Source organism: Podarcis melisellensis (assembly GCF_964234715.1).
Source record: "Podarcis melisellensis genome assembly, chromosome: 5".
NCBI lineage: Eukaryota > Metazoa > Chordata > Lepidosauria > Squamata > Lacertidae > Podarcis > Podarcis melisellensis.
The window spans coordinates 50,880,461-50,901,611 of NC_138537.1; the positions used below are offsets into that span (position 1 = coordinate 50,880,461).

Genomic DNA, 21,151 nt, shown 5'->3' on the forward strand with positions numbered 1-21,151 from the left:
CCTGGGCCTCCCTCCCGCTCCTTTGCTTTCCTAGCTTCCCAACACCGCGTGTTGCTACAGGTTACCAAGACGGGAAAGGGCACGGGAGTGGGCACCTTAGTGCAATGCAGACACAGCAGCTCCTCGCTGCCTCGCCCATCCCCCTCCTCGGTCACTAGTAGAGATGTGAGTCGTGTGAAGCAAGATAAGCAGCGGCACCCTGCCCGCGCGGCACTGCTAGTGGGCTAAGTACTTGTCATGGGAATCCCTCTTCTGCCCCTTAGCACCTTCCTTTGAGCTGCAGCCTGTCAGCAAGAGTTAAATATGCTGCTCCTTTAATGCTGATGGAGAGATAAGAACTCTCTCTGATAAGAGCCAAAGCCTTAAGGATGACAAACAAAGGCTTCTCCCGTCAGAGGAGATCAGGAGATCAGCAGCAAAGTTTTTCAAAGTCTCAAAGTTGCTGCTTTTAAAAGTTGCTGCTCTGGCTGGCTCTCCCTTGCTTCCTCTACCAATAATCAATCTCTCTCCCTTTAAAAAAAATGTTTAAAAATAATTTGCTGCAAGGATGCCAGCAAAGCTTTGTTTAAAGTGTAGGGTTCTGCTACTGCAAAAAAGTTTTTAAACTAGGGAGGTAAGGAATTGTTGAAGTATGGCTGTGATTATTCTCCTCCTGACACAGGGGCAGGACCTAGCAAGACAGTGATTGTTCATTAGATGCATATGAGGGTGCCCACTTCCAGCTAAGCCATTCAAGAGACTGAAAATGGACTGGTTGTCTCCTGCTATGAAGGGTAGGACTCAAACCAATGGCTTCAGGTTACAAGAACGGAGATTCCAACTAAACATCAGAAAGAACTTTCTGATAGTAAGAGCAGTTCAACAGTGGAACAGTGGTCATGGACTCTCCATCACTGGAGGTTACTAAGCAGAGATTGGATGGCCATCTGTCATGGATGCTTTAGCTGATATTCCTGCATTGCAGGGGGTTAGACTAGATGACTCGGGGTCCCTTCCAACACTACAATTCTATGATTCTATGACTCCCAAGACACACTGAGTGATTTGATGAAGGGGGACAGAGATACCATATATTGCCTGAGAGCTGGCAGGTAAGGCAGCTTCTTTGTAATGAAAGCACCAGGTGAGCCTCCCTGAGAAGGGCATTCCACAAATGGGGAGCCACCGCAGAAAAGGCCTGTTCTTCTGGCTTTTAAGATTTTTTAGTTCCAGGATTTTTTGAAGGACTAAATTCAATTGTAGAAAGAGATGAGCTGGTGTTTGCCACTTTTCTACTTCGAAAGACGGCAGTAGGGAAGGACTGTGTAGGGTACAAATTTTATAAAATAAGTGAGTGAATGAATGAATGAATACATCATCTACAGAAAGGGGCACAGTCTCTACCATTTCCAGGGAGATACGGGGGGAGACTCAGGCAGGGGGAGTGGAAAATCTCTGCCAGTCAGTGCAGCTAAAGGGTGTGACCTGTGACCTTCCAGATGTTGTTGGACTATAACTCTCATCAGGCTAATGGGAGTTGAAAACCAACAATATCTGGAGGGTTATGGGTCCCTCATTCCTGGTGTAGAGACAATACTGAGCTAAATGGACCAATGGTCTGACTCGATAGAAGGCAGCTTCCCATGTTCCTATGAATGAAGAGGCATTAGAGTTCAGTAGACATAATATAATTTAAATATAATATAATATAATATAAATTAAACAATGCAAAATTAACTAAAAACTTTATAAAAGTGCACAAAATTGCAAAAGCATGGGGCAAGTTCTGCAATCCTACGCACAGATACCTGAGCATATGTCCCATTGCACTCAGTGGCATTTACTGCTGAGTTGCACTATCTGTGGCTCATTAACTATAACGACCACTATTGCAAACAAAAGCCTATAGCTTTCAACACTTAACAACAAACACAACTGAGGCTTATTTTATCAGTGTGATATACTATGATTTGAATGCCAGGAAAATGCAGCATCCCTGAATTCTCCTTTGAGAGAATACAAGCAGCAAGCTGTACACTGCTCTACAAAAAAGTATGCAAAACCCCCCAATTACACAGGATAGGGACATACATTCAGGATTTTTTAATGTGGATTAGTTAACAATTTCACCATCCTGTTTTACAAGATTGGGGTGGTTGAACAAGGTAAAAGGGTGGATTGATTCCTATCCTTCCAGTGCATGCTCTTGGGATTCTAATTCATTCTAGTAATTGTAACTAATGAGGATGTAGGAATTTTATCCAGATTCATTACAGTGAAGTAAAATGATATGATGATGTGTAGGTCGCATTGGTCTCTTCTCTATCCCATAATATGGCAATGTTTGTTTTAAATCCAGCGACTCTCAAATTACCAGATATATTTTATTCAGTATTCTTGAGTCTGTCCAATTAAGCTAGACTCCGGTGGGCCTGGGATTTATGTCAGTCTCCTTCTGGTTTTATCCAGAACATCCATCAGCCTGCAGACCCACCACATACGTTATATCATGCAAGGCCATGGCACAGCGGAGTACACTGAGGCGTTCAGGTGATCTTTAATAAAAACTGCTGAGCAGCTCAGCTAATTGAAATCGCCAGGCAATTGCTATTGTCCATTCAGCTGCAAACAGAACAAGAGGAAGTATTATGCCTGTAAGTTACTGGCCAGAATTCAAGTTATTGTCTGATGGATTTTCCATTTGCAACTAAGAATGCGTTTGTTGTTTCATTTAATGAAACATGTTGCGTTACAATAGGCAGCATTTGTGAAGGTAGTGTTCTAAGCATTTTCTGTTATTGTAGTCTATAGGCCTGCCCATTCCTTCCTCCTAATTGTGACTGAACACCCTAAAAATGGCATTCAAGCCTGGAAGATTCACTTAGCAACAGGTCCAGAGCCAGAAAATCAGGGATACTGGTGTGTGTGAGAGAGAGAGTGGAGAGCTCCTGGCAGTCAGGGTGTTGCATACTTTACAGTTTGTGTAATCCTGTTCAGGCTGGTCCATTAGGACAAATGGGGTGTTGCCCCCCAACCTCAATCAACCTTCAGCCAGCTGCCAGCTGCCACCTGCCTACCTTCCTACTTACAACCATTCCAGAGGGTGGCACTGGCTGTCAGCTTCATCCTCCTTAGTCTGAGTGTTGCCCTTGTAGAACTTAGCAGGGAAGAGGATGGAGGCAAAACTAGAATGTGTTGGCTCTGCCTTTATTGACTCTGGCTTCACCTACTGTTTGGGCTCATTGGTCTTCTGCCTCACTAGTTCCCATGGCCACCAACCAACACACGGCACTGGCACTTTACTGCTGCTCTCTATGTTCTGTGGCCACACAAGGGGCTATGTCCAAAATAGTGAGGAATACAGGAAATATACCCACCTTCCTAGGAGGTGTGAGTGTCTGTGGACACACAAAATGAGGTATATAAGCTATTTGAGGAAGAGTTGTTACCCAAATTTTGTTGGGGAACTATAGCTATGAATACTTTGAAAAAAGAAGAAATTATAATCAACAATATCCTTGGATTGTTGCATTTTTGTCTGGCTCTTTTTGTTGTGCCCAGTTAGTCAATACAGAGCAGCTGCATTCTGTCTCCCTCCCTATTTCTTTCTCCAAAAAAACAGACACTTGTTTGATTGTTCTTCACATCTGACTGCACACGTACCATCCAGCTGCTCCTCAGGCATGGCAGGAGGAATCCAAATGGAATTGGCCATACCTCCCACCTGCCTCCATCTTATCAAACTTCTCTTGAGAAAGGGTATGTGTTGTGTGTGAGAATTCAAGGGATGGGAGAGAGCTGGAAGTCTGAGGTCAAGATTTGCCATTCCGTCTTAGTTGATGCTTATTGATATCCCTGTCCATGAGCTCTCTGTGTGCAACAGTGAAATGTTAGCAATCTACCTTGCTGGGCTGTTGTAGAATGAGTGAGAAGAAAATAATTGCCATCTACACTGAGCCTTGGCTACAAGTCTAGCAATCAATCTACTTACATAAATGTTCATGTCTCCCTCAGCTACAATGGCTAATAAATACTCCATTCTGACAACTGTATTGAAGATGAGGGTCCACCCCCATCTCCTGGGAAATAATAAACTACTGCATCCTGACTGCCATGCAGCCGTCTTGACCTCATTTATTAGACTACCCATTGACCTTTCACTATAGCTTAGCCAGACCTATCAAAGGAGCACACACATTCCGGAAAATGGGCAAAATTAATTCTTTGTGCAAATCCCCTGGAAATACTCTTCTGATAATGTCACTATTTTATTAGGCAATTGAATGTTACTTTTAAACTCTTTTTTTAGTCACTCAGCAGAGTGTTTTTAGAAGGGCCTCTCATTTTTGGCACTGCAGTTTTGGGTCACCTTGTTTGTGAAATCTAAAAGACGCAAAGCACAATTTATACGCACATGGTAAGAGCGCTTTCACACACAGTGGAAATCATTTTCCGGGGCATGGTTGAGTGCTTGTCTCATCAAGTGTGTAGCTCACTCAAAAGCTGCTGTTGTCCAAAAATTGTGGCTCAAAGTTACTGCAAAATTACCTTATGGTTACTTTTCCATTTGGCAATTATCACATGAATCACAATACTGTAAATGAGCAGGAATCAACAACGCAAGTACAAGCCCATTTTCGTAAGTGTTTTTTGCATCTAATAAAAAAGGCAATTGAACGTTCTTTCATCTTAGGTAATCTTGGGTTTGTTTGAAATGTGAACATGTTATACAGAGGTCTTACTGGTTTATGCAGGCAAAGCATTTTGCTCAAGATTGGTTAGCACCACTAGAGCTGTGGGGAGAATATTGGACAGGACTCACCAAGGATCCCCTTCAGCGGAAGCCTTGAACAAGGACTTCTCCTTTTGCTATGGGGAACCCCCACCCTCACCTCTACAAGCCCTGAATTTGGCTCTGGGCAGGTCTGAAGAACTCCCAAAACAGCATATGGTGGGGAAAGAGGGGGGATTGTTCCATCTGGCAAGACTGAGATGCTTGCACAGACAACAAGTTCATAATAATGAGTGGCATTGAATTCCACCCATTCATTATGTTTATTTTGCATGTGTTTGCATGAGTATACGGTATATGCAAACATCAGCAATTCTCATCCTCTAGGGAGACCTGCTTGAGCGATTTACCATCAACAGCTATTTAAGTTGAAGTCGGGCACCCATTATCTTTAAAATATTTATATTTCAGCAGAAACAAACAGCTTTACTGTAAAGGCAATGTGAGCCCATCAAGGTATTAAACTTACATCTCCAAAATGAACAGAAGGAAAATTGCTTTGCCATCCCATACCTAGAAATTTTGCTTTTATGAGAAGAGTGTCATTTATATTTTACATTCAAGGAGGACACATAATGTAAAGAACTAACATATTGGGCTGTGATAATGTGAAGTTCTCATGCCAGGAAGAGCATGATCTGCCATATTCTGCAAAGCCAACCAGAATCTGGAAGCTGCAATTACTGAAATGTGAAATGATAGAGGGTTAAGCGCAGTTATCTTCTTGTACCAAGTGGACAAACACAAATTCAGATGGTTGCTACTTTTCAAGGTGACCCAGAAATTACAACTAATCCAGAATGCAGCAGCTAAACTGGTGACTGGGGGCGGCCGCCAAGACCACATAACACCGGTCTTGAAAGACCTACATTGGCTCCCAGTACGTTTCCGAGCACAATTCAAAGTGTTGGTGTTGACCTTTAAAACCCTAAATGGCCTCGGCCCAGTATACCTGAAGGAGCTTCCCCACCCCCATCATTCTGCCCGAACGCTGAGGTCCAGCGCTGAGGGCCTTCTGGCGGTTCCCTCATTGCGAGAAGCAAAGCTACAGGGAACCAGGCAGAGGGCCTTCTCGGTAGTGGCACCCGCCCTGTGGAACGCTCTCTCATCAGATGTCAAAGAGATAAACAACTATCTGACATTCAGAAGACATCTTAAGGCAGCCCTGTTCAGGGAACTTTTTAATGTGTGACATTTTAGTGTATTTTTGGTCTTTGTGGAAGCTGCCCAGAGTGGCTGGGGAAACCCAGCCAGATGGGCAGGGTACAAATAATAAATTATTATTATTATTATTATTATTATTATTATTATTATTATTATGACTTATATTTTGCATCTGATCACCCTATTCTCCACAGATCTCTCCCTAACATTTTGTCATCTTCCTTCTATAGCTAAATTTAATGTAAATAGAACATTATATTAGATTTTATTAAAGTTTTAAAATTACAATAGTAGCGTGTATCTTGCCAATATAGTATGACAAATATCAGAAAACTGGGTTGTGACTCATTCTTTCATGGGCACTCCTATATTTAAGGAAAGAGTTCAGTGAGCTTTTTCTCTTCTAAAAGTTAAATAAGCTAGCTTTCTCTGTCCTCACCCAGCTTGGCACATGTGGATCACAACATGCTGGCCATGTAGAAAGAGAGACTGGTGTAGTGCTCAAATTACAGAGAATGGTGCATCCTGTTCTATTCTTTGCCACTCCCTGCTGTTTCTAGAAGACTGAAGTGGGCCATAAAGTTGAGTGCAGTCAGGAAGTGGGGTGTGTACATTTCCATAAGGGTCTATAAGAAACTGCTGGATTGGTATGTGACTGTCCCTTGGGGTGATTCACAGTACTTCAGCCAACAGCCTTTTCACATATGAACCTTTTGGATTGACTCTGCTCACCCAGGCTGACTGTCCTTCTAGGGTCCTTCTAGACAGGAAGATGTATGGTATGTTCCAGCTGAGGCTTGCTCTAGCAACAAGGTCTTCCCAAGCTCTGGCAAGGTTCTGTATTCTTGGTTATTGTTCAATTCTGCCTTCTGATTAGTCATACTGTCCTGACTTAGTATCTCTTAACATCTCACCAGTAAATGCTAACATTTGCCATATTTCTGACATTTCTATATTATTTCCAGAATAAGATCACTAATACACACTTGATTTCTTAACTAATGTTGGCCCTTGTAAAACAAATGAACAGCTATTATCATTCTAATTTAGGGTTGCTATATTTTGAAGAGCAAAAAAAGAGGACACATTTGCTGACTTCTACTTTTAACTATGGATCTCTATGATGACTCTCATTATGGAAAATGAGGACATGTCCGGAAAAAGAGGAAATATGGCAACCCTATTAATTATCTGAGACATCTATTACAGCTACTCACCTAATAGTATGCTATCCCCCCTATACACACACACTTTAGAAAAAACAACAATTTACAATGTGTTTACTGAGGCTTGTAGAGATATTCCCCCAAAGTATTTGAAAATAGAGTTTCCTTCCAGCAAACACTGAGAATGAGGCCACAATGCATGATGCACGCCTGTCCCTTAGAAACCCAAGATTATTTGTTCTCCAACTGTTCTAAAGGTAATTAAGGAACATTGCATGTTCCTCAATTAATGATTACTCATTCAGTGGGGGGATCTTTGATAATAATTTGTTTTAATCAGGGTAGAGACTGTGAAACGGGGGGGGGGGTGGAATCCTCTAAACAATTCAGTGAAGAGGAACAAGGAATTTTTAATCAAGCAGAAAAGCTCTAAAAGGTTTGAGGGACACATCCATCATAAATTAAGCTTCCTGTTTGTTTCTTTATTCAGATCCCATAAAACAGCATGATAATAATCTTCAAAGGCCATTTTATCAACTGGAGGTAAAGTTTGTGGAAGGTGTGAATGATAAAAAACCAGAAGTGGAGTTCAATAAATGATACACATTCTTGAAACCTCCTTTTTCAGTGTATCCCAGTTCAGTTCTATGAGCCATCTCTGAATGCTATTCTGTGTAGAGAATGGAGAGCCTAATCCTTAAAGTTTACATGTTTGATTTCTTAGCAGTTTCATCCTTTCGTTCCACTGTAGGATGTAGAAAAGAGAAAGGTGAGGTACTGTTAAGGTTCAACACACTACATGTGTTTCGCAAGTGCAGACCAGAGACTGAGCCTTTTCTGTCATGGTACCCAATTTACAGAACACACTCCTCAGTAGCAGTTGCATGACACCACCATTATTATCTTTTTAGTGTTATGTTAGCTATAGAACAAGGTCAGGAGAGTCTTTGGCCTTCCAGATACTGTTCAACTACAATTCCCATCTTTAATAATTGGACATGCTGGCTAGGGTTGATGGGAGTTGTAGTTCAGTAATATCTGGAGATGCAAAGTTTCCCCACCTGTGCTCTAAAACAAGCCCTAGAACATCACCTCTAGGCTTCCATGGCAGACAAATTGATGTGGAAATTACTTGCTGAAAGTAAAAAAGGTTGAACCGCTTTAAATTTAAATTGTGTGACTTTGCCACACAAATGGCAAGCCCTAGAAAGACACAATTGGATAGGAGAGGTCCGTGAAGTTTTTAGAGCAACTGTAACTCATGAAGGGAAACAAGATAATTTTTTGCTTAAAGGTAATCTAGGAGTGAAAAGTGGGAAATAATATGAATCAATCTTAACCCCTTTCTGCCTGTGGAAGCTTTAGTTGAGATTCCTGCATTGCAGGGGGTTGGATTAGATGGCCATTGGGGTCCCTTCCAACTCTACAATTCTATGATTCTATATGCCTTTTACCCTGAGGTACTCTAGCACTTCCCACACTCCCCTGAACTACCTTTCCATTTTATTCAAGCTGTGTGTTGGGTCTGTATTGGGAATTTCACTCAATGCCCCCTTTATCTCCACTGCCACCAAAGACAACCCTTATTGGAACACTTCATCCCTAAAGTAGCCAAGGATGAGGTATGTGGTGTAATACAACTGATTTATTAAAAATAAACACAGTTTTCAACATAACCTTGTACATAAGCATATGGTTTCAAAGGTTCCGGTTTCTTATTTATTACCTTATTGCAGTCATAACAGTGGCTACCATACGGCTGTTCCTATAATACTAATCAACCCTGCTTCCCTTCCACCACTGTCACACTCCACTCTCCACACTCCACTCTATCTTCTGAACTCCTGACTCAGGCTGACCCTCAACTCTCTCACTACTCACCTTCAAACTCTCAGCCATTCATTACCTACCTCTCATGCTCTCCCCATCTCACATTACCATAATTCTGCTATTATACTTGCCATAATAATAGTATACCTTAACTACTTTAGTATATATGTATATATAATATTATATACAAACACCAGAACATCATAGGGTTCTCTATAAAGATCTGTATTTTTAAAATGCTGCAATATTTTTTTGTTTGTTGAGAAAAATTGTACCACTACATGACTTGTCATTCATTCAAGGGTCACCATTTTCTGTCCTTGGGGAATATATGCTCTGATCTTACAGGGCACTTATCCATCCAGCTCAGAGCAATTTAAGAATTGGGGAGGGTGGGAGACATTCCAACCACTCTGTTCTTTGTCTGTCTTATTATTGCACAAAACAGCACGTTTTTATTTGCTGCAGTCTCAGAGAAAGGAGAACATCACAGCTAGTATTAGGACCAGACACTTCCTTTAATCGTGATTTTTCTGATGTGCTGTTGCATTTTCCTGAATGCTGTATTGTGCTACTCCGGCACAAAATGCATGACAATGCTTTGTGACAGAAGCAAGGCTAATGAAAGGTTTCAGTTTCCTTTTTGTACTTCACTTTTTTACCTGTTCTGCCTCATCTCCTCAAATCTTACAATTCTGACAGGCGCTAATACCTGCCAGTTATTAATCATGCTGCATGACCTCCTGGCCTCTTAGTGTAATTAGATGTGTGACCTATTGCTCTGCCATCTCAGAATAAGTACCAGCATTGTAGGTTGCTTTTCATAAATTTCATTTGTTTGGACCCTTCTGTAGCCAAAGTTGTTCTTCTTTTATTTTTATTTTTTTGTCAAAAAAGATTATGTTCTTTCTACCTCCTGTAAATATTTGTAAACAGTTTCTCACATTCCCTTAATCAATATTTTAACATGTTAACTCCAGAGGGCAATATGAGCTGACATGTATCCTCAGCTATTTCCACCAGGGAAAATGTCAGTTCCTGCAGATCTGGAGACTTGACTAGGAGCTGACAACTTTTCAGCCAGCCCTTAGCAGCTGTGCCTTTAACACCAGCTTGATTTACAGCAATTTGGAATCTTGTGCACAGTTCTGGTTTCCACATCTCAAAAAAAGGACATCAAAGACCTGGAAAAGAGGTGTAAAAAAGCGGGTGGGGGAACCAAAATGATCAAGAGGTTTGGTCTCTTTCCATACAATGAAAGACTACAGTGGGGGCTTTTTAGTTTAGATGACTTAAAGGAAGACATGGCTGAGGTTTATAACAGTATGCACAGTGTGGAGAAAATGGATAGAGAAAAATGTTTCATCCTCTCTCATAATACAGGAAATTTGAGTTGCTCATAAAATAAGCAGTAGATTCAACACATGCCACATCAAAAAGTATGTCTTCACACAAAGCATATTTAATCTGTGAACTTCATAGACAAAAAATGTGTGGTGACTTAAAAGGGGATTAGACAGATTCATGGTAGATATGTCTTTCAATGTATTAAGCTATGAAAGATACCCTCCACTTTCTTAGGCCAGATACCTCTGAATACCAGTTCCTGAAGACATAGAAGGTGGGGGGGGGGGGAGAGAGAGTTAGTCATCATTTCTTGTGTATGGGATTTCCAAAGGTGTCTGGGTAGATACTATTGGAAACAAGATGGGCCCTTTTTCTGATCTAGCAGGGCTCTCCATGGGCTATTAATTAGCAAAATATCATGTTTAGTTTCATGTGAAACACCTCACCTATTAATTTATGCATACAAAACAGTTGTAATATATACAGCTGCAGGGCATCTGAGTTCTGCTTCCAGTCTGCCAACTTTTTTTTTACAGGGCTTTTATGCTTTTAACTGTTGTTTGACAAAGAGATGCAGGCAATGGGGACATGGGTCACCTGCAAAATATTTTGCTTGTCACATCACAGTTAAAGGTACACCAGCCTTTCATAGCTCTCTTATAAGAGCTTGCATCAACTCTTCTTCAGGTCAGAACTGATCCTGAGCTTAAAGCTGAAACTAGGCTTGATTTACAGCTGTCATAAAACTGTCATTAAAAATTTGCATGTAGATGAAAAGTACATGTTGAGCAAATGAGAAAACATCTTGGGGGGAAATATGCGTAGATGTTGTTAAGCAACAAGTCTGGATTTAAATTATAGCATTTGAACTGGTGCCATCAATTTTCAAAATAGGTTGGCAGCAAATTAATTAAATAACTGCGGTCTGTCTATAATTCTGCATGAAACTGTGATGAGATGGAGCTTTGTACAGACAATTCTCCAAATGGAGGAGTGGGACATTTGCTGCACATTTTAGATTTGCCAAAACTTTACTGAAATCTTAATATTTAGGTTTAGTCATGGAATCCCATACAACAGTTTGTGTTTAATGGTAAAAGTAGGATCCAACACTTGAAAAATAGGACAGGTGCTTCTTTTGCCACCTGACTCTGAGAACTGGGGAATGTAAAATTGAACATGAGTTCAATACTCCAGTAGGCAGCTTGCGTATTTAAGTAGAACAGTATGCTGCCTCCCTTCTTCAGAGCTGTCTAACTGCACTATGCTGTAGTGACAATCACTACAAAAAGTGCCAATTCTTGCAGAATCCTTTAAGTTGGATATTTCAACCATCAGTTTTATAGCTAAAGGCATGAAGTCAAAAGGGTTCAGAGTGATCACCTATACACATACTAGTGCTTCAGAAAGAGGTCTTTTCCTGATCTTTGAGCACTGGCTTTCAAACAACTGCACCACTATTCTGTTCTCCTGGGAGAACATATCAGATGAGGAAGGAGTCCCACACAGCAAAACACGTAACATCTGGAGAGAGCCCGCTTTGACAAATAGCACATTTAAGAGCTGCAGAAATACTGCATGTATGAACAACCCTGGAAAGCAGGAAACAGAAAATGATATAGCAGAGACAATCACACTGTTTGGTTTAAATAATAAGAGCATGTTATTATTATTTTTCCTTTGTTTATTACATTTATATCTCACCTTTATTCCAAGGAGCTCTGGGTGGCATACATGGTTCTCCCCCTTCCCTCCCCATTTTATCCTCGCAACAACCCTAGGCTGAGTGAGGGTGACCCTTGTCTCCCAGATCCCAATCCAACACTCTAACCACTACACAACACTGGCTCTAAAAAGCCCTCTCAAAATAAAAGAAACAAATCCTTATAGTGCTGAGAATTCGCTTTCAGTTCTCCCCGAGGAAGACTTCTTGGTGACTGCAAAGCTTTCACCAGTGAAAGTTGTTCTAATAAAATATATAACCACTTTACATATTTTCGGAGGGGGAGGGGTTGGTTTTTTTTTTTTTTTTGCAACTACTGTCTTACCTGCACATCAACCAGTGGCAAGTTCCTATTAATTCATGAAGCCAAGGTCTCGATTAAATCCATTGTTCTTTCTTCTAGAACCAGTCATGAATTTCTGTTCTCCATTTAATTATCTTCATGTCAGCAATATTTATAAGGTGCATAAAAAGGACTCTTGAATAAGCATATTTTAATACCTGTTTTCCGTATGGTATTAGTGTTCTACCAAATGTAGCACTAAATAAAATTTCCTCCTTGACTGGTACTTCCTTGCAACAGACAATAGAGCTAGTGCTAGAAATACAGTAGCATACTCTCATCGCTGTCACTTATTAAAATAATGATCTAAACCTCACCAACTCTTTAGGATGAGCTGCTCTGCCCTTTTCCAGCATGGAAAAGGATATTCAGGAGTTCATATGCACACTTATAAATCCTTCGAAACTGCTTACTTACAAAGGAGAAGTCTTAGAAGGACAGGATTGTGGATGATGTTTACTTCACAGAGAATAAGCCTTTGTGTGACCTAGAAGAATGGAAATGGTAACTCTTCTGGACAAGAAAGCTGGTTGTTTTGGGTGGTATTAAATTTAAATAATTTACACTCACACAATGGGACTGACCTCCTCTTCCCCATACGTGCCATCCACAAATCTGCTCTAGTGGGGTGTGGGAACCCTTAGAACAGATTTGGGGGGGGGGGCAGAGAAAGAAGAGAAGAACTTTCCATTTTACAAGGAGAAATCATTGCATTGACAGAATGTTGACCTGAGCACGACCTTGGATTCCATCCCATGTAATTTGGGAACACTGGTATTAGACATCATACCAAATATTGGGGCAAAAGACCGGGCTCCCTCCACACTCTTATCTGGCACTTTCGGGCCCATATGGGGCTAGGATGCATGTATGGCGCTTGTCCTATGCATGTGTTAACCCTATGCCTGAAGAAGGAGTGGGATTGAACCTCTTGCACAACTTGCCCCCAAAGCTGCATGTTTTGCCAGTCCCACTGTCTATTTATTGAGACTGGGTGTCTGCAAAGGGCAAACCTACACATGTAGGTCTCTATGCAATTGGTAACTCCGATAGCATGGCTTTCCCATCAAGTGGACATATATGCTCATACACCCTTATGTGCACAGATTTCCCTTTTGCAGATGTCCATGCTCAATGCATGTATATTGAGGGCAGGGCTGGCAGCTGTGAAATGCCGGGAATGAGGCTGAATGGTGTGATCCAGCTCTCCCTGTACAAGTTAGCAATTCACACACTTGTGTTAACATGAACTCAAGGCATCTGTATTGGCAGTACCTGCTTGCCCCTTCAGAACCTATTTCTCTCCATGTCCCCTTCTCTTTGTTATTGTCTTCCTTCTGTGCTGATCTTGGACTTTTTCCAAGCAAGAAATCCAGCTGATGATCGCTCATTCTGACATAGCATTGGAGCAGGAACATTATAAGTGGATGCCCATAATATGGACAGAATTTATTATTACCCAATATGGAGGAATGGTGCTGGGAATTAATGGAGGTAAAATTAAGCACCAATAATATCAACAACAACTTGGGAATCCCTCTTGGACTTTTCATGGGAAAAAGAAATGAATGATTCTGAGACACCTTGACTTAAAAGATATATTGTGTAATAGAAAATGGAGAAGATGGATATTAACATGCACTGAATGTCTTAAATAATCTTTTTTAAATGTAACTGGCAGACAGAAAATCAGAAGCCCCTTTTCTCTATCCCTAATGTTTTTCCCCCCTTTGCCCTTTTTTGTTTTTTCTTATTTGTTCTCTTTCTCTTTCCTTTTTTCTTCTTGTTCCTTTTTTCTTTGGAGTCCTATGTTTGGGGGCTTTGTTAAGCTCCAGAGGTTAAGTATTCATGGAGGTGATAGTTCTTAGAGATGGGAGGCAGGGAAATGTGCTTCTCCCAGGTTGAGAGACTGGGAGGAAAAAGGAGGGATCCCAGGTGAGAGCGGGGATCGGATTGATACCCTATAGATGGTGGGGGCTAAGAATTGCCTCTGGGAGAGGACTCTGTATTCTACTTGTTTTGTTTGTAGTCCTTGCAGCTGTTATTTATTGTAATGCGAAAAATTTTAATTAAAAATATATTAAAAAAAGAAAATGGATGCCCATATGGGCAGTGAGTCCTGGAAGATCTGCTCCTTGCAGTGCAGGCCTTTTCTGCTTGGCCAGGGTGGGTGAGGTGGGCTGACTGACTTCAGCTACAAAAGCTGAGGCTGATGAAGAAGTTGGAGGCCATATTGGTTGTGATTCCTGGAAGACCTGCTCCCTGCCTTGCTGGACTTTCCCACAAGAATGGGCCTTTTCTGTGGTGGCTCCCCGTTTGTGGAATGCTACCCCAAGAGAGGCTCACCTGGCACATCTGTTGAGTATATTTAGGCAGCAGATGAAAACATTTTTCTGTAACCAGGGCTTGGGCTGATTAACATTCTATGACCTTTGAAATGTGCTTATGAGAAATTTTATTGGTTTGTTTTTGTTTTATTATGTATTTTGTATTCTCATTTTCTATTTTTATGTTGTGAACCTCCCTGTGATCTTCTGATGTAGAGCTGTATACAAATCTAATTAATAATAATAATGCCCAGAACAATTACTTCCTGTTATTTCATGGTAAGACAGGATCTGGTTTTCTTTCCCTTGATAGCCACTGCTCTTAGGAGAAGCAAGGCTGGTTTTGGAGAGGAAGCGTTGCTCATTTTCTTATGCATGTTGCCACTCTCTCCCGGAAGCCTCAGATTGCAAGAGGTGGGGGGGGGGTGTATACTTATGCTGTTTGTAACCTCCTGATATCTGTCCTAGATAAATCACTACAAATTAACTTTAAAGCTTAGCACTGGGACTGACTAATCTTCGGACAAATAATATTTCTCTAATAATGAATGCAAGCTGAGAATGCATTGTATTGTAAGGAAAGTGACAGGTCTGCCAAACCTCTACAGAACTTGCAAGATTCAGGCTCATGAGAGATTATTGTATACTGTGCTGACTAAGAAAAAGAAAAGACAGAATTGGGTTACTGTGCTGCAGCCATATAAATGTGCATGTAAAAGAACCATGTGGAACTAAGACAAGCACACCTTTCATGCCACCAGAACCTCCTACTGCTTGAAGTGGTGCTTCTGAGAATATGAAAAAAGCCACTTCTGCTGAAAGCTATTAAGTATGGCTTGTCCATGAACAGATGGGCTCCCTTTTATTATTTGTCTTGGATATTTAAAGCTATTAAGCCTGCAAGCCTATACACAGTGGGGCTTACTCCTGTACCGACTAGACATGTACAGGATTACAATCTGCATCTTGGATGACTCGGCTCTTGGAATAACATTTTAAAGCTGGTGGTTTTTCAAAGGGTTATATATACTCAGTTGTTGACAACACAGTTCTCATCCTGACATGCCTTCCTTGTTCCTAGAGGAGGCAATTCTAAGGTGAGCCAGGAGGTGAGAACCAGCAGTTCATCTTCCTCATCTTGGACCAAAGTGAAGTTGGAGGAACATGGTTGTGCTCCCCCTTCATTTTCACTGTGTATATTACTCTCATTTTTAAAGTGCGGGGAGAATCAGTTCTGGGGCTAGAAATGGTATTGTTTATTCCCTGGTTTTGGAGGGCTAGGTAGTGGAAGGCTGAGAAGGTGATGGGTCCTTCAGATCCATGGCTTCCTCTGGTTCACCCCGAAGTCCATTTTTATCCCTACTGACATCAAAGGTCCATCATCAGTAGGACAAAGGGTTCAGAACTTCCACAGCATTGGAGAGGTGGAATCCAACATGGGATATCCCTCTCTGAGGCTGGACTTCTTTCTCTGCCCTTGGAGGGGGAGATCTGTTGCTTCCTTTGGGCCTTGGGAAGTCCTCCCACAGATCATAGGATGGAAAGGCCAATGCTACTATCAATCAACCCTCCAGGTACGGATCTATGTTAATATAGATTTATCTACCACCTCAGCCAAAAAAATAGTTTGAGAATCCGGGGTCCTTTAAGATGCTTTCCTAACTTGACACCATGTGGCAAGCATTAAAAATGAAGTTTCCTTGTGGAGACCTACATTCAAATTTCTGATAGGCAATGGATGTCGGAGTTTTATGGTAAAGTTACTTAACCATTTTGGACAGGGAAACTGTCAGGATCATGCCAATATCTAACTCAAACGTTCACCTCAGAGGAGACGGCTCCTGACTGCTACTGCAGAGCAGCTTCTGACTATTGGAAGCTATAAAGGAATCAACCATGCAATGGATGGTGTGTGGGGAGAGTGGTTATGACAATGTTCTGCAGAAGAAGGCACTACTCCACTACCGTGCTCAAAATTACCTTCTCAGTCTCTCCAGAAGGCAAGCAGACCAAAGGGGAGACCTGATGGCATGTAAAAGCCAGCAGATGGTACTTCAAGGTACCTTACAGAGTATTGCCTATGCCCCTGACAAGGTTTCATTTCTCTAGTCTGTTCTCTAGAGCTGCATTCCTACAAGACCACCAGCATCTCTCTTGTTTTAGACATGAGCCCTTGGCCCACCATCAACTTAGTGCACAGGTAGCCAATGAGGTGCATTCCAGAAGGTGGAGGATTCCAACCCCCCTCTACTTCAGCCAGCGTGCCAGTAGTCAGAAATTATGGGAATTTTATTGCCACACATCTGGAGGGCACCACGTTGGCTTACCCTTGGTCCAGTGCTCAGACCTTTGACAAAAATGTTGCCACAAGGTGAGCTTTAGAAAACATATTTGTATAATCATATCAATCTTGAGTCATTTTTTCATCTAAAACATTGAAAGTAAATGCTGTGGAAAGTCTCCATGTTGTGACTTTTCTGTGTTGACGGTTATTGTATAGTCTCAACTGACAGTATAAAACAAAAGGAGCAAGAGGGTGGCATTATAATCTTCCTCTACACTTATCTGGCTCCATACCAAAGAGAATGTTTCCAGCATACTTGTGACCAAACTAGAAGCAAAGCTAAATGCATCCATTTCAGTGCTGTTTCTCTATTGACAAATAGAGGGACCCATTTCTTTGTTGTTTATTTTGTTCTGAGTTACCTCTTTGGGCTTCCACCGTGGTCCTGACAACCTGCTATTTGTTGGGGAATGGAAATTTCCATTGATGCCAAAGGAGCATAGGAGCCAACTCCTAGAGGCCATGATGTCTTGCCCTCTCAATAAAATATTTGAGGAGCCCCCCCACCCCCGCCACTTGATGGCCATTGCCATTAAAATGGTGTTTGTGCGCACTGTGTATTTTGACTGACTATGCAGGGTGGGGCTTACCTGGGCCCCTCAATATTTTATTCAAGATAGCACCCCTGCAATGGAGTGTCCACCCCACCCGCTTATTCCACCTTTCTCTGTCCTCTCAATTCCCATCACCCCCAGCAGCAGAATATTAGAAAGAGTGGAATTAGTGAACTTTTAAAAGCCCTCACAAGCTGTACTGGCATGAAGTGTCAAACAGAACATATGAACAGAAGGAAGTGTTGCTTTTTCTGTTTTAATCAAGGGGGGTGGGGGAGAGAGAATAAGCATGTTAAGTGGTAAGACAGGGAAGAAGAATGTTTATTTACAGTATGGTTTGCCTTATGCCCTCTGCATCTTGGTTACTCTTTCCTGCTACTCAAATTCTGGCTTGCGAAAAGTGTTCAGCCTTCAGAACAAGAGATGGTGAAAAGGAAGGGGGTGGTCACACAGTGACATTTTGCTAAAGAGCAGAGCAACCTGCTCTGTAATGGTGAGACCTGTCAGGTTGAAGAATTGAAGGGGAAAATTAGTAAGGCATTAAAATGCTTGATTCTGTCCAGAGATGCTCTCTTAAGTAAGCCATGCAAACTAATGGCTTTGCCTGTTCGAGGAACACAAAGACGATAGTAAAATGGTAACGACGCTAAGAGGAGGGGGTGGGGTGGGTCAAAGGGGTAAAAGTGATGAGAGCAGACATGTCATGTGGGTGAATAAGAGATGGTCATTAATAGCAGTTCAGGAGACAAAAGGTAACTTCACATAAGATTTAGTGATCTAGTCGGTAGCTGTTTTACAAAAGGCAGTGGTACAAGCACACAGACAGCAGGGGGAATGGAGCTGCAGAGAAGAGGAAGAAGTAGAAAAGAAATATTTTCTGTCTGTAGGCAGTGGTTATTCTTTTTTACAAGGCAACACCTTACTCCCTGCCACAGTAAAAGCTTGCAGAGATATAGGAGAGGAAAGATACGAGTTCAAAGACAGAATACTTTGTCTGGTAGAGACAGCTGTTTGTTTGTTTGTTTAGAGATGCTGCTTCCCTCAAGTGGTCATGTGAAAACCCTGCTTCCAAGCAAACAACGGGAAAAGAGAAAGGGGAGGGATTTATGATGGAATGAAAATCTCTTATCTGTGTGTAGATGAGAGTGTGGTTAAATGGAGAAACTCCACAAAAAATATATATTTCCAAGCCTTGAGGAACAGAGCAGCTAGAAGGGGGGCGGAGAGAGAAGAGCTTCAGTTCATAGATCAGGTTTTGCCCGTAGAACAGCATAGGCAAACTTGGCCCTCCAGATGTTTTGGGACTACAACTCCCATCATCCCTGACCAATGGTCTTGTTAGCTAGGGATGATGGGAGTTGTAGTCCCAAAACATCTGGAGGGCCAAGTTTGCCTATGCCTGCCATAAAGGTACTCCCTCCAAAATATGTTAAAGGTAAAGGTAGAGGGACCCCTGACCATTAGGTCCAGTCGTGGCCGACTCTGGGGTTGCGGCGCTCATCTCGCTTTACTGGCTGAGGGAGCCGGCGTACAGCTTCAGGGTCATGTGGCCAGCATGACTAAGCCGCTTCTGGCAAATCAGAGCAACACATGGAAACGCCATTTACCTTCCCGCCGGAGCGGTACCTATTTATCTACTTGCACTTTGACGTGCTTTCGAACTGCTAGGTTGGCAGGAGCAGGGACCAAGCAACAGGAGCTTACGCCGTTGCGGGGATTCGAACTGCCAACCTTCTGATCGGCAAGTCCTAGGCTCTGTGGTTTAACCCTCAGCACCACCCACGTCCCCTATGCCTGCCATAGAAGCTGCTAATAAACTACAGCTACCAACTCTGCAATGGTAACAATTATGAGAAAAGCACAGCTAAGAAACCCAGTTGCTTATTACTGATGCAGAGAACCGACAGGTGGGGGTGGGGGTGTTATGATGCTGGAGTAGGATTACTACCTTTGGTCAGGCAAAATACAGGACAGGTCGGGGGGGGAGGTTGGGGCGCACACTCTCTCATAACAACAAATCCTCGCTTACTTTGTGGAGGGGAGTTCATCGCATTCTGCCTCTTGCCTCCCTCACCACCCTGGCCCTGCTCTTTCCCTTGAATCACATAGGTGGGCAGGGGCCAGGAGTAGATGGCCAGCTCCCACAATCACAGCTCCAGCTTCTTACCAATGCTGGTGGCAGAAGAGGCTCAAGCGCAGAGGAGGAAGGAGGAGGAGAGGGCAGGTTGGGGCGGCAGAGGGGGCCAAGTGGCGGCAGACCTGCACCATGGTAGACTGGCAGCGGCAGCTGAGGAGGAGCGCTAGCAAGAGGAAAGGAAGGAGGGTGCAAGGGAGGGAGAGAAGGTCACACCTTCTCTCTTCTCTCTGTTGTCACTCATACTGGGCCAGGCTCCTTGTCAGCTGCACAAACAGTGACACAGCCACCATTTGGGCTGGCTGCCTCCTTCTCACAGCCAACGGTGTCAAGGAAGGGAGGTGCTGCTCCTGGGGTTGGGGTGTATAATACAGTAGTGGCAACAACAGTGACAGGGAGTAAGGGAAGGGAGTTGGGTGGGCGATGCCAACCAATGAACTGCACCCACGCTCTGCCCTGCCCATGCAAACTCTCTCTCTCTCTCTCTCTCTCTCTCTCTCTCTCTCTCTCTCTCTCTCTCTCTCTCTCTCTCTCCTCCCTCCCCACTGGACATATCCTCTGCCTGCACAGTTTTAAGGAGGAGGAGAACAAAGATGAGCTTGAACATGGGGGAAAAGCTGTTCCTTTTGAAATCCAAATGGGACAGGGAAAACTTTTGTCCAAAAAAAGGGACAATCCCATTTTTCTAGGACAGGTAGCAAACCTATGCTGGAATACCAGCCAAATGTTAGCACCCAGCATACCAAGGCATTTCCTGGGGCCTACACTGGCAAGTCCCACCAGGATTAATGTCAGAGCGGATGCTTTCCTTAGGGCCCTCAGTAGTGCTGCTGGAGCTGTCAGTCTCCCCCTTCTTCCTTTTGTGGGCTGGTGGCTGCAGTGCTATAATGTACTATGAGCTGAGGAACTCCTCAGCTCCTGGCCTATAACAGTTCTGTCACCACCACTGGGGTAGCCAGTAAATGATTGAACACAAGAAGAAAGGCTAGAACATTATAGAACCATAGTTGTCAGGTAATCCCACAACTGAATGTGACCAACACAAGAGGGTAATGGTTGCAGGGACCCTGGGACCCTGGTCAGTGTTGAGACCCACATGAGACAGCTGTCCCACCTCCTGCCAAATCTGGAGCTGGGCCTACTCAAGTTCTTAAAAAATACTGTTTGCTATTGTGCCACTACAATTTAGTAACTGGGGTGTAATGAAGGAAGATAAGAGCCTTCTTTGGTCCTCTGTGCTGTACGATTTATTTACAGAGAACCCTAGAGGAAAGCAAAAGGAACAAAGGCTGCAATCCTCTGCCTGCTTGTGTGGGAGAAAAACCTATTGACCTCTTGTGCTCCAGGTTGACCCAGGAGCCTATCCTCAGAGGCTCACCTTCTTTCACTCTGATTGGGTCTAATCAGCACAAAGGGTGAGGAAACTCCTCAGTGGCTTAAAAGCCCCC

The 21,151-nt window shown here is 42.8% G+C and overlaps 1 long non-coding RNA gene across 2 annotated transcripts in view; it reads right to left on the minus strand.

Annotated features, from left to right (window-relative positions):
* The window catches only part of LOC309370427, a 107,769-nt gene that overhangs the window by 51,211 nt on the left and 35,407 nt on the right, over positions 1–21,151 (minus strand). The gene's annotated exons all lie outside the window — the stretch shown is intronic.